This window comes from Tupaia chinensis, unplaced genomic scaffold (assembly GCF_000334495.1).
Source record: "Tupaia chinensis unplaced genomic scaffold, TupChi_1.0 Scaffold000067_1, whole genome shotgun sequence".
NCBI classification, from domain to species: domain Eukaryota; kingdom Metazoa; phylum Chordata; class Mammalia; order Scandentia; family Tupaiidae; genus Tupaia; species Tupaia belangeri.
Window position 1 is genome coordinate 1,932,388 of NW_006159526.1, and position 12,303 is coordinate 1,944,690.

General features: G+C 42.2%; 1 pseudogene; it reads right to left on the bottom strand.

Annotated features, from left to right (window-relative positions):
• Window positions 1-12,069: 12,069 nt before the first annotated feature.
• LOC102482162 (KRR1 small subunit processome component homolog pseudogene) overlaps window positions 12,070-12,303 on the bottom strand; it is a 1,141-nt pseudogene continuing 907 nt past the window's right edge.

Here is a 12,303-nt window from a genome sequence, read left to right on the forward strand (position 1 = left end):
TCTTTCTTTCTTTCTTTCTTTCTTTCTTTCTTTCTTTCTTTCTTTCTTTCTTTCTTTCTTTCTTTCTTTCTTTCCTCCCTTCCTTCCTTCCTTCCTTCCTTCCTTCCTTCCTTCCTTCCTTCTTTCTTTCTTCTTTCTTTCTTTCAGAGAGGTTTTTGCTACAGGGTGCGTGCACTCACCAGAAAGACAGAGACAGAAAGTGAGAAATCACTCCCCACCCCCAGGAAGGATGGCCATGCTGCAATCCCTTCTCCTCCGTTCTCCTCTTGGGATCCTGGGCACGCGAGCACACGTGAGTTTAAGCCACCGGGTCCAGGACTTGAACCACGGTCGACTACATGGGAGTCCAGCGACATAGCCATTATGCCAACTGCTGGTCCTAAGTCTCAGCTATTTCCATCAACACAATGGACTAAGACACTTTTCATACCATAATGACTCTTTTTCACAGGTTGGGAAGCCATTGTAACAAGTTCTATCAGATGATAAGCATGTCTATCCCAAACATGTGTTACAGAGTGGAGGAAAAATAATTATAGAATAACTATAGGGTGGGTTCATGGATTCACGGAACTCATGGGGAGACAGTTTGGCCATACTTGGGCAAGGCTTGAAATCCTATAGCAAGGGTTTGCCTTTGAGGGCTTCTGAAAACAACCCTCCTAAGTAGGATTCTTCATAGGGAGGACTCTGAGAAGTTTCTGTGCTACTATTTTATTAGGGAGTACAATTCCAGGGAAGCTGTAGTTAGTTAGGGAAGAGTGTTGTGTGGTAGGGAGAGAAGAGCTTGTAGAACGTTGTCTTATTGAACTAGCCTTCGCTTCATATCCAGTGTGACTAATTGCTTAATTTTGCATCTTAGGACCATCTAGCTGAGGAGAAGGGAGATGAATTTATTCTCTGACTTCTAACACTTTTTTTTTTTTGCTACAGGGCACGTGCGCTCACCAGACAGACAGAGAGAGACAGAGAGACAGAAAGCAAGAAATCACCCCCCAGAGGGGATGGACATGCCACAATCCCTTCTCCTCCTTTCTTCTCTCGGGATCTTGGGCATGCATGCACACGCACCCGGCGTGAGTTTAAGCCACTGGGTCCAGGACGCGAACCATGGTCGACTACATGGGAGTCCAGCAACATAGCCATTACACTAACTGCTGGTCCCAACTTCTAACACCTATTTAGGAAAGGCTTGTTCCAGGGAGCATGGCTTACTTTCAGCTGGATATAATTGGGAGTTTAATAGGTCCTATGGAGTCACACACATCAGCATGAACAGGGGAGCCTTACCTTAGCGTTTGAGGCAAGAGGTACCTAGGTGATGATTAGAATTTAAATTCTAAACCACTGATACTGAGTCATTAATGGCTAATTGTCTATTAAAAGTTGGTTTCTCCTTTTCTTTTCTTTAAGTTATAGCTTTCTAGGAAGTTGACCATTACATCCAATTTCAAATTTATTTCAACTAAATGTTTTTCTATTTCTAGAAAATAGTGATATTTCTCCTTATTTATGCCTTTTATCTTTTAAAAAAATTAATTAATCACCTTAGAAGTATATCACTTCAAATAAGCAGTTGTTGGTATTAAGCCTCTCTACTGCATCTTTTTTTTTTCTTTAATTTCTAGAGGGGGAGGGAGAAAGCACCCCCCAATGGGGCATGATCACACTGCACTCTCTTCTCCTCCATCTCTCCTTCCTGTTGGAATTTTGGGCACTTATATATGCACACATGCCCTGTGTGTGTTTTTCAAGTCACCAGGAGTCAAACTGTAGTCAGTCATGTGGGATCTGGTTCTCTTAACTAGATTACAGGGCTGGCTATTTCTTTTCTTATTTTTAAGTTTATTTATTTATTTTTATTAAACGGAGTGTGAGAGAGAGTGTGTGTACTTGTACATACAGGGGGGGATAAGGTGTTGGGGAGAAAGACCAGCATCTTTGACAGTCTCAACATGCCACAATTCTCTTTCCCCAGCGCTTTAGTTAGTTGGGATCCTCCAGTGTGTCTCAGGTTGACGCTGGATACAAACTTGCAGTCAGCCATGTGGCTTCCAGCACTGTGGACCAGTATGCTACTGTCTGATTACTGAGGCTGGGCCAGAAACACCATTTTGCGGAGAAAATTAATCAATTTCAAGATTTCCACTTAAGGGGCCAGCAGGTGGTATGGTTGCTAAGGGCGCTGACCGACCATGTTTCAAGTCCTGGACCTGGTGGCTTGCTCTTTCTCCCTCTCTCTGTCTCTCTCTGGTCAAAATTGAAAAATAAAGAAATAATTCTTTAAAAAATTTAAAAAAAAACAGATGTCCACTTAAAAATACCTTAACATCTATGGAAGCAGGTTGTTTTACAACAACAAAAATTTTTTTGGAGAGGTTTTTGCTATAGGGCACATGCACTTGCCAGAAAGACAGAAGGAGAGAGACAGACAGAAAACAAGAAATCACCCCCCAGGGGGGTGGCCACGCCACAATCCCGTCTCCTCCATTCTCCTCTCGGGATCTTGGGCACGCATGCACACACGCCTGGCGTGAGTTTAAGCCACCAGGCCTGGGACTCGAACTGCGGTCAACTACATGGGAGTCCAGTGACATAGCCATTACGCCACAACAAATTTTTACAGTGAATTTTTATCGTCTATTCAACCTCCAGAGGGCACGGTGTAATTGTCATTATCTACATACATACAGGCCAGATTAGCGTTGGCCACATAATTATCACTACATTATTTATTATTATTTTTTTAGGAGAGATTTTTGCTAGAGGGTGCGTGTACTCACCAGAGAGACAGAAATCAAGAAACCATCCCCAAGGAGGGATGGCCATGCCACAATCCCTTCTCCTCCATTTTTGTCTCGGAATTTGGGGCACACTTCCACATGCACCCATTGTGAGTTTTAAGCTGCTGGGTATAGGGACTTGAACTGCAGTCGAATCCATGGGGGCTCAGTGATGTAATCATTATACCATCTACTGGTTCCAACATTTCTATCACTTTGAATAAGTTATGGGCATTAGCACTTCATGTGCTGCGCTTAACTGCTGAATAAAATATATTATAATTTGACATTGAAAAGTTACTGTGTATATGCCGGGCGCATGTGCGTGCGTGCCCAAGATCCTGAGAGGAGAATGGAGGAGAAAGGATTGCGGCATGGCCATCCCCCATGGGGGGTGATTTCTCGCTTTCTGTCTCTCTGTCTCTCTCTGTGTGTCTGGCGAGCGCACGCGCCCTATAGCGAAAATCTCTCAAAAATAAAAAATAAAAATTAAAAAAAAAGAAAGAAAAGTTACTGTGTATACAGAAAAGCATGAAAATAAATTCAGTGGAGTATACTTTTTAAACGAGATTTATTTATTTAATTATATTAATCATTATTGTTATTATTACTATAATTTGATGAAAGAGAGAGAGAGAAAGGGAAAGCAAGAAAGCAAGCTGCCAGCTCTGCTGCCAGGATTTTTATTTTATTTTGGAGAGGTTTTTGCTATAGGGCTCATGCACTCGCCAGAAAGAGAGAGACAGAAAGTAAGAAATCACCCCCCAGGGGGGATGGCCACGCTGCAATCCCTTCCCCTCCATTCTCCTCTCGGGATCTTGGGTACGCATGCACACGTGTCTGGCATGAGTTTAAGCCACCAGGTCCAGGACTTGAACTGCAGTCAACTACATGGGAGACAAGCGACATAGCCATTACACCAACTACTGGTCCCTGCTGCCAGGATTTGAACTGCGATTCACCCTGTGGGAGTCCAGTGCCTCAACCACCATGCCACCCACTGGCCTGCAGTGAAGTACATCTTTGTAATGGCCATGGTTTCCTATTTTCTTGCAAAGCAGCAGTCAAGTATTCTAGGACCTAGGGAAGAAACATGCTCAGACATAAAGCTGTGCTACATTTTGTTCCTGAGACGGAGGATAACGTTCTCTATGACTCATCCAGTATAATTGAGGAAGGAGAAATTTCCAAGAGACTAGAATAGCTGGAAATAATTTCTAAGAAACCAGTGGCTAGTATGACGAATACAAGTTTAACACAAAGTCATAATTAAAATCGTCATAATTTAACTGGCAGCTGTATTTTTTGGAAACTGTGCCACTAACTTGGCCAGTTTATTCCAAATCCAGTTCCTATAGTTTCTATAGCAGGGATCTTCATCCCTAGAAGAACTTTTCTACTGGTTTCTAGGTATATTTGGACATTGTAGGTCACTGGGGAACTGCAGGAAGAAGCCAAAGTGTTTCTGTCTTTCTGTCTGTCTCTGAGTCTCTGGTTGCATGTCTGGAAGATGTCTCTTCCTTAGCTCCAGCTCCCACTAGAGGTCTTCCCTGCATAGTCCAGTTTCTTGGCAGTTACAAACATGGTTTCAGCAAAGAGCTTGTGACACTGGTCCATTCTAGGCTCTGATAATATTTCCTTCCACTGTCCCTTCATTTCTTGGGGTGGTATCAGCTTTCAGCTGATCTCTGGGTTGCCACAACATTCCTGGCTTTTTGGGTTTTCAGTAATCTGAGCAACTAAATTCCTGTGTTAAATTCCCTCCAAGTGAAACATCTGGATTTACTTTCCATTCCTTCTTGGACCCTAATTAATAGAGATCTGCATAAAAGTAACGATGTGTCGTATAATCAGTGACATCTTCGATTTGATAAAGTGTCATATGTACACTCTCTGCTGTTAAAATACACATCCTGGGGGCCAAATAGGTGGCATGGTGGTTAAGACACTGGATTTCCACAAGGCCAACCATGGTTTGAGTCCCAGACCCAGCAGCCTGAAAGTTACATCAGGCGTGTGTGTATGTGCATGCCCAAAATCCTGAGAGAAGGTGGAGAAGGGATTGCGGCATGGCCATCTCCCCTTGGGGGTGTGGGGGGGTGATTTCTCACTTCCCCTCTCTCTATTTCTGTCTCTCTCTGGTGAGCACATGTACCCATGGCAAAAACCTTAATAAAAGAAAAGAAAATACACTTTCTAACTTGTTCATATATTTCAATATGAAAAAAAAAGGTTAAAAATTCCCTATGTTATTTAAACTCACAGAATATATCTAAATGAGTGATGTAGACATTTTAAAGTTTTTTGTTTGTTGGTTTGTTTTTTAGTTTTTGCCATAGGATATGTCAGAAAGGGAAAGTGAGAGATCCCTTCCTAGGGGGATGACCACACCACAATCCCTTCTCCTCCATTCTCCTCTCAGGATTTTGGGCATTCATGCACATGTGCCTGGTGATACCAGGTCCAGGACTCAAACCGTGGAGCTGGCCACCATGGAGTTGGCCATGTATAATCAGCATCTTAACCACCATGTCACCTGCTGGTCCTAAATGTAAATATTCAATACATTCAAAAATCATGACTTTTTTTTTTCATTTTAGCAGGTTTTTTTTTTTTTTTTTTGAGAGGTTTTCACTATAGGGTGTGTGCGTTCGCCAGACAGAGAGAGACAGAAAGCGAGAAATCACCCCCCAGGGGGGATGGTCACGCTGCAATCCCTTCTCCATTCTCCTCTCGGTATCTTGGGCACGCACACACACGCGCCCGGCGTGAGTTTAAGGCACCGGGTCCGGGACTCGAACCGTGGTTGACTACGTGGGAGTCCAGCGACATAGCCATTACGCTAACTGCTGGTCCCTCATTTTAGCAGTTTTTAATAAGAACAGTATATAAGATTATTTTACCCCTGCATCTTCTCATTGTTTCTTCCTTATATTTGCCCTTTTCCTTTCCTACTTGGCGAGACTTGGCTTTCCGTTCAAGGATCTTTTTGCGGCCTTTATCCAGCTTTAGCCTAGTGATAACCACCTTGCTGAGGCAAGTCCCCACATGGTCCGCTGTGCCATTAGCATTTTCCCGCTGTGCCCACTCAGTATAGGACCACTGAACACTTTCTGCCCAGACTTTACCATTCTATCCCCAGATCTAGCTAGGAGCTAGGACAAGCCAATCACCAGTCATCTCTATCTGAGTTCTGAGCAGCCCCCTTCAGGGATTAGGACCACTGATTTTCTGCCCAGACTTCACCTTCCTGTCCCCCAGATCTAGCCAGGAGCCAGGACCAGCCAATCACCAGTCATCTCTATCTGAGTTCTGAGCGGCCCCCTTCAGGGATTAGGACCACTGAAGACTTTCTGCCTAGACTCCACCCTCCTGCCCCCTAGATCTAGTCAGGAGCCATGTTAGAGCACCCTATTCTCTCTGTCTCTCTCCATCTCTACTTTTATTTATTTTTTAAATTTTAAACTTCTTAGCTCTCTGTCCCTCTTTTGTCTTGCTAATTCTTACCTTTCCCCTTACCCTCATTGGACAAGCCAATCACCAGCCATCTATATCTGAGTTCTGAGTGGCCGCATTCATGCAGCGTGCTAGCACACTGCCTGGTTTTTGTTCTTTGTTTAAATTTTTTTTCTCTTTTTAAATTGCTAGCATTCATATAAGAAAACATCAAAAAACATAAAAGGAAATAGATTCTTACTTTTTTTTTTTTTTTGGAGAGGTTTTTGCTATAGGGCTCATGCCCTTGCCAGAAAGACAGAGAGAGACAGAAAGCGAGAAATTACCCCCCAGGGAGGATGGCCACGCTGCAATCCCTTCTCCTCCATTCTCCTCTCGGGATCTTGGGCACGCACGCACACGCGCCTGTCATGAGTTTAAGCTGCCGGGTCCGGGACTTGAACCACGGTCAACTACATGGGAGTCCAGTGACATAGCCATTACGCTAACTGCTGGCCCCAACCTTTCTTACTTTTCTGCTCAGCCTCCACACACTGATTTTCTAGACAGGTCTAGGTGCTCAGTAGCCAAATATCTGAATACTTTTAGGATCAGATTAATCCTCAATTTCCATAGAATCTGCTGCGCAAAGGGAGAAAAACAGTACTGTTTAGAGATTGCAGGTCACCTCCTCCTGCATGCTTCTGAATGCTGAGATCTAACTCCAAAAACTAGGGAAAAAACATATAATCCATCAGATGACCAGAAATTACTACAGAGGCACAAGAAATATGAGAAACCGTATTTGAAACCATATGAGATAGTATCTCTCCCCTAAGTGAAAAGAATAATTCCTCATCCTCCACAGACAATACAAGGGAACTAGAGGAAATGTCAGATAAAGAATTTAAAGTATTTTAAAATAATTAATTTATTTTTACATTTTATCATGTGTCTTTTAAAAGAATTATTCATTTAATTAATTAATTATTATTATTAATTTTTACATGAGTTTTGCCAGAGAAAGACAGAGAGAGAGAGAAAAAAAAAAAAAGCCACTAGGTCCAGGACTCAAACCGTGGTTGGCCATGTGGGAATTCCAGTGCCTTAACCACCATGCCACCTGCTGAAACCATTTTATCAAATGTCTTTACAGTATACATTTGTTTTTTCAACATAAATACCTGCATGTCAATCAAGACAAAGATATTACTATATACATTATCATCAGCAAATAGCTTCTCATTTTTTGTCAGCTAAACATACTTTTATCAGTTTTTTCCTTCCCCTTTCCCCTCCCTCCCTCCCTCCCATACTAAACTTTTTTTTTTTCACATTTGATTGATTCACAAAAGATCTTAAAGTATGGACAAATTTAGAATCTAGTGACAAGTGCACTGTAATTTTCTTCTGAAACATTTTTTCCCCTCTCTCCATTCACCCTTTTACTAAAGAGAGGTGTAAACAAACTTGTTTGCAAAAAATAAAAATTAGATTAATCTCAATTTGGTCTGTTATTTGTACAAAGCCCCATAAGAATTCAATTTCCGATGCAAGGCAACAGATACAATTGTATTATTGAACTTATGCAAATAACCATTCTGTCACAAAATAAGAATGCTCATAAATATTTTCCAATTGCAAAGGGGTCAGAAGGGAGAAGAGTTTATGTTTCAACTAAAAATTTCTGTGCACTGAAAGCTGCATGGACTTCCTGGAGCGTAGGGCTGGCCCGAGCATTGGCAACGGTGGATGCTGAGGTGGTGGTGGCTGCACTGTAAGTCAGTCCACGACCTACCCTGGCCCCTACCTGGCCACGGGGACCTTACCCATGAGTGGCAGAGCCCAGTGGCGCCCTGAGTCGCCGAGGTCCTTGGTGTGCCTCGGAGTCCAGCGTAAGTGAGAGCTCAGCACCTGTTCCAGCTTCTCCTCAGATGCCGTATTCTGCACGTCGCTCAGGTGGTGCTCCTGGAACTCCACCGGGACAGTAGTAGCCTTTAACTCCTCCTTGAGTGCATACATCAGCTCAGGCCACATGCTATCCCTAAGCAGCATGGTCACTGGAAAGGCACCCTCCACCCTCACATCCTTGATCTGGCTGCATGTGGGAGTGTGTGCTGTGGCTGAAGTACCCACACCTCTCCATGACCCAGGGTTCTGGGTGGAGACCAGCAACCGCATCAGCTAGCAGACACCACTTATCATCGCCATGTTCTCAGAAAGGCATGGAAAGTTACAGAAAAAGAGTACTCTTGAAACTCCATCTTCTAGACTTCTGAAATATTCAGTCAAGAAGCCATTTTAAAGCTGAGGTGTGTCCTGGCCTGTTCAGGGAAGCTATGCTCTAAACTCCATCTTCTAGACTCCCGAAATATTCAGATGAGCACAGTGGAGGATAGATTTTGTCACAGAATGACCAGAAACCACCACAGAGGCACAAGAAACATGAGAAACTAAGAAAATATCTCTACCCTTAGGGAAAAGAACAATCTCTCATCATCCACAGACAGTACAGTGGAACTTGTGGAAGTATCTGATAGAGACTTCAGAATATTCATAGTGACGAAATAAATGAGATGCAAGAGCTGAGAGGTAATGAACTCCAGAAAATTCAGGATAAAAGAGACAAGTTCCAAGAGGTGTTGAAGTTCTTCTATGATCTGAAAGAGGAACTACACACCATAAAAAATAATCAAATGCAGCTATTAGAGATGAAGGCTGCCATTCAGGAAATCAAAACCTCCCCTGAGAGTATTAAAAGCAGATTAATCCATGCAGAAAATCGAATCTCGGATGTTGAAGGCAAAACCTTTGATCTAGAAAAAACGACCAAAAAAAAAAAAAAAACCCAAAAACCTGAGAAAATAACCCCCCAAAATGAGAATACTAAATGAGAAATACTCAACAGCATTAAGCATACAAGCATCTGGATAATTGGTATTCCAGAAGGTGAGGAAATTAATAAGGGCATTGATAATTTATTCCAGTTGGAGGGTTTCTGATTTTTAATCCATTCAGCCAGTCTGTGTCTCTTGATCAGAGAATTTAATCCATTGACATTCAATGTTGTCAATATTTCCAGACTTGTCCCTACCATTGAGTTGGCCATATTCCTGGTTGTTTTTTGTTCTTTTATTGCTGTCTGTCTTTCTTTAGTTTTGTTGGTATAGCATTCCTTTCAGAATTTCTTGAAGAGCTGGTCTGGAGTTGGTAAATTCTATCAGGTTTTGTTTATCTGAGGACGTTTTTATTTTCTTTTTCCACATGAAGGATAATCTTGCCAGGTACAGTATTCTTGGTTGAAATTGTTTTTCATTTAACACTTCAAATATATTTCCCCATTTTTTCCTTGTTTGTATTGTTTCCGATGAGAGGTTCGGTGTTAGTCTGATGGGATAGCCTTTGTAAGTGATTTGACATTTCTCCCTTGCCAATCTTAGTATCTTGTCTTTGTCTGTCATTTTGGTCAATCTAGCTATAATGTGGTGTGGAGAGGATTTTTTAATTTTTTTTTTTGCCAAAGATACTTCTTTTTTTATTTTATATATATATTTTTATATGCATTCAATCACATTGTTTAGCTTACAAAGTGAACATTTCAATATGTGAACATTTCTCCTCAGTCCAGTTGATCAAAATATCTTCAACAGATAACACCACATCTCCCTATCCCGTCAATACTCTGCCTCTGTATCCCTCCTCCAAATGTCCTTCCTTAGGCCCCACTCCACACACACCACATCTGGTATAAATCTTTTGCCTTTTACTTATTTTCTCTTTAGAAAGCTCTAGTCACTGCCATCCTGTGGCAGCTCACCCGGTTACAACAGACCTTCCCCACAGCTATTAGTACTTCATTAATCACTCACAGTAATTAATCATTATGCTGCAACTTTCTTCTTGGGACTGTGTGCTATCTCAGAATGTTTACCATCCCTAGCCTCTGCTCACTAAATGCCAGGAGCATCCCAAGGAAAGGGCTCTACTTACTTCCAGATGTGCCTCCAGGAGGATGGTGGCTCTGCTCCACCACCTTATCCATCCCCAGTCGAGAACCATGGAGCTGGAGTGATCTCGTAGAGTAATTCAGACCATGTCACTGCCCTGCAGTAGACCCTTCAGTGGCTTCCCATTGCACTCAGACTGGCATCCCAATTTTTCTTGGGGACTTCAGGCCATTCATGACCTGGCCCTTGTCTACTTCCCCAACCTCATCTTCTGCAGTGCTCCTCCTTCTCTTCTTACTCGCTGCAGCCCAGCTTCCTTACTAAACCTTGGCCACTCACCGGTTTTCTGTTGCAAGGTCTTTGTACGTGCTAGCCTCGTGGCTCAGCAAGCTCCTTCTTTGGCCCTTCTTGGCTCGTCCTTCTCTTTTCCTTCAGGCTCCTGCAATAATGCTGATGTAGGTGTGAGGCTGCCAGTGGCCATCCTGGCTACGAAAGAAGGCATGAAGAGGCAGGCATTACTGAGAGATGGAGAAGGGAGGGGCAGGAACTGATGACATCTTTGTCATCTTGAATCCAGCTTGCCTTGGATAAAATGTCCATTTGAATTTCCAGTGCATGACACAATAGTAGTTCCCTTTTTACTTAAGTTGGCTCAGCTTAGGTGTCTGCTTCATGCCCTGGAAAACACCCTAATACTCCATGTGCTGGCTTGTAGCCATGTCTGTGCACTGTGAGCCTGGAAAACAGGTTGGTCTTTCAGTCCTGGGGAAAAGGTGCCTTTTTCAGGATCCTCTTCCAAGTTCCTTCAAGAAAGGACTATTTAAGAAGTTTTTCCCTACGCCAATATCTCCCAGAGTTTCCCCAGCGTTTCCCAGGAGCAGTTTTCCAGTTTGAGGTCTTAGATTTAGATCCTTGATCCACCTTGACTTGATTTTTGTCAAAGGTGAGAGGTAGGGGTTCAGATTCATCTTTCTTTCTTTCTTTCTTTTTTTTTTTGGAGAGGTTTTTGCTATAGGACACATGCGCTTGCCAGACAGACAGAGAGAGACAGAGAGATATAAAGCAGGAAATCACCCCCCAGGGGAGATGGCCACGCTGCAATCCCTTCTCCTCCATTCTCCTCTCGGGATCTTGGGCACACACGCACACGTGCCTGGCGTGAGTTTAAGCCACCAGGTCTGGGACCCAAACCGTGGTCGACTACTTGGGAGTCCAGCAACATAGCCATTACGCTAACTGCTGGTCCCTCAGATTCATCTTTCTACAGGTGGAAATCCAGTTTTTCCAGCACCATTTGCTGAAGAGGTTTTCCTTTTCCCACTGGATTGACTGGTACCCCTTGTGAAAAATCAGTAGACTGTATGTTTGGGAATTTATTTCTGGGGACTCTATTCTGTTCCATTGGTCCACGTGTCTGTTTCTGTGCCAGTACCATGCTTTTTTAAATTTTTAACACTGAAAAAATATGCATTTATTTTCCTCAAAACCAAATGCTAAAACATGATATTTAAAGACTAATAAATGGCATCAGACATTGGATTTAACAGAAAACAGTCACATTGTAAAGATCTACATATAAAAAAAATCTAAAAAAATCACTCCTAAATTCATGCTAAGGCAAAATCTATCTAGAATTGATTAGCTGTAATTAATGTACACAAGATGTAATTTGTACACAGAGAGATTTCTGTGTACAAATTTGTATTTTTTTCAAAAAATATAAAATACAGTAATTTATATTTATAAAGAACACTGCTCTATGAACAACAACAACAACAACAAAAACAGAAGAAAGTAATACAGAATATTATTACTTATGAGTAAGGCAATTAATGCCCTGATGTCTCAAAATCCTTTACAAAAGGAGATAGCTTCATATATTCTAGTGTAGAGGGTTTTGTATATTACTTTTTTTCCTTCTTTTTCTTTTCATCTGCTTCCATCTTAGGCTTAACTTCTTCAGTTGTAAGAGCTCCCAGTTTCTTATTGTTTGCTTTCTTCACTTTCTCCTTGATGGCAGCCACATCCATTTTAGTATCAGTAGAAGCTTCCTTAGGTTTCACTACTGATTTTTCTTTAGGTGGAATAAAAGCTTTGTTTCTTTCCTCTTGTCTCTTACTGAGAGCTTCAACTTGGTC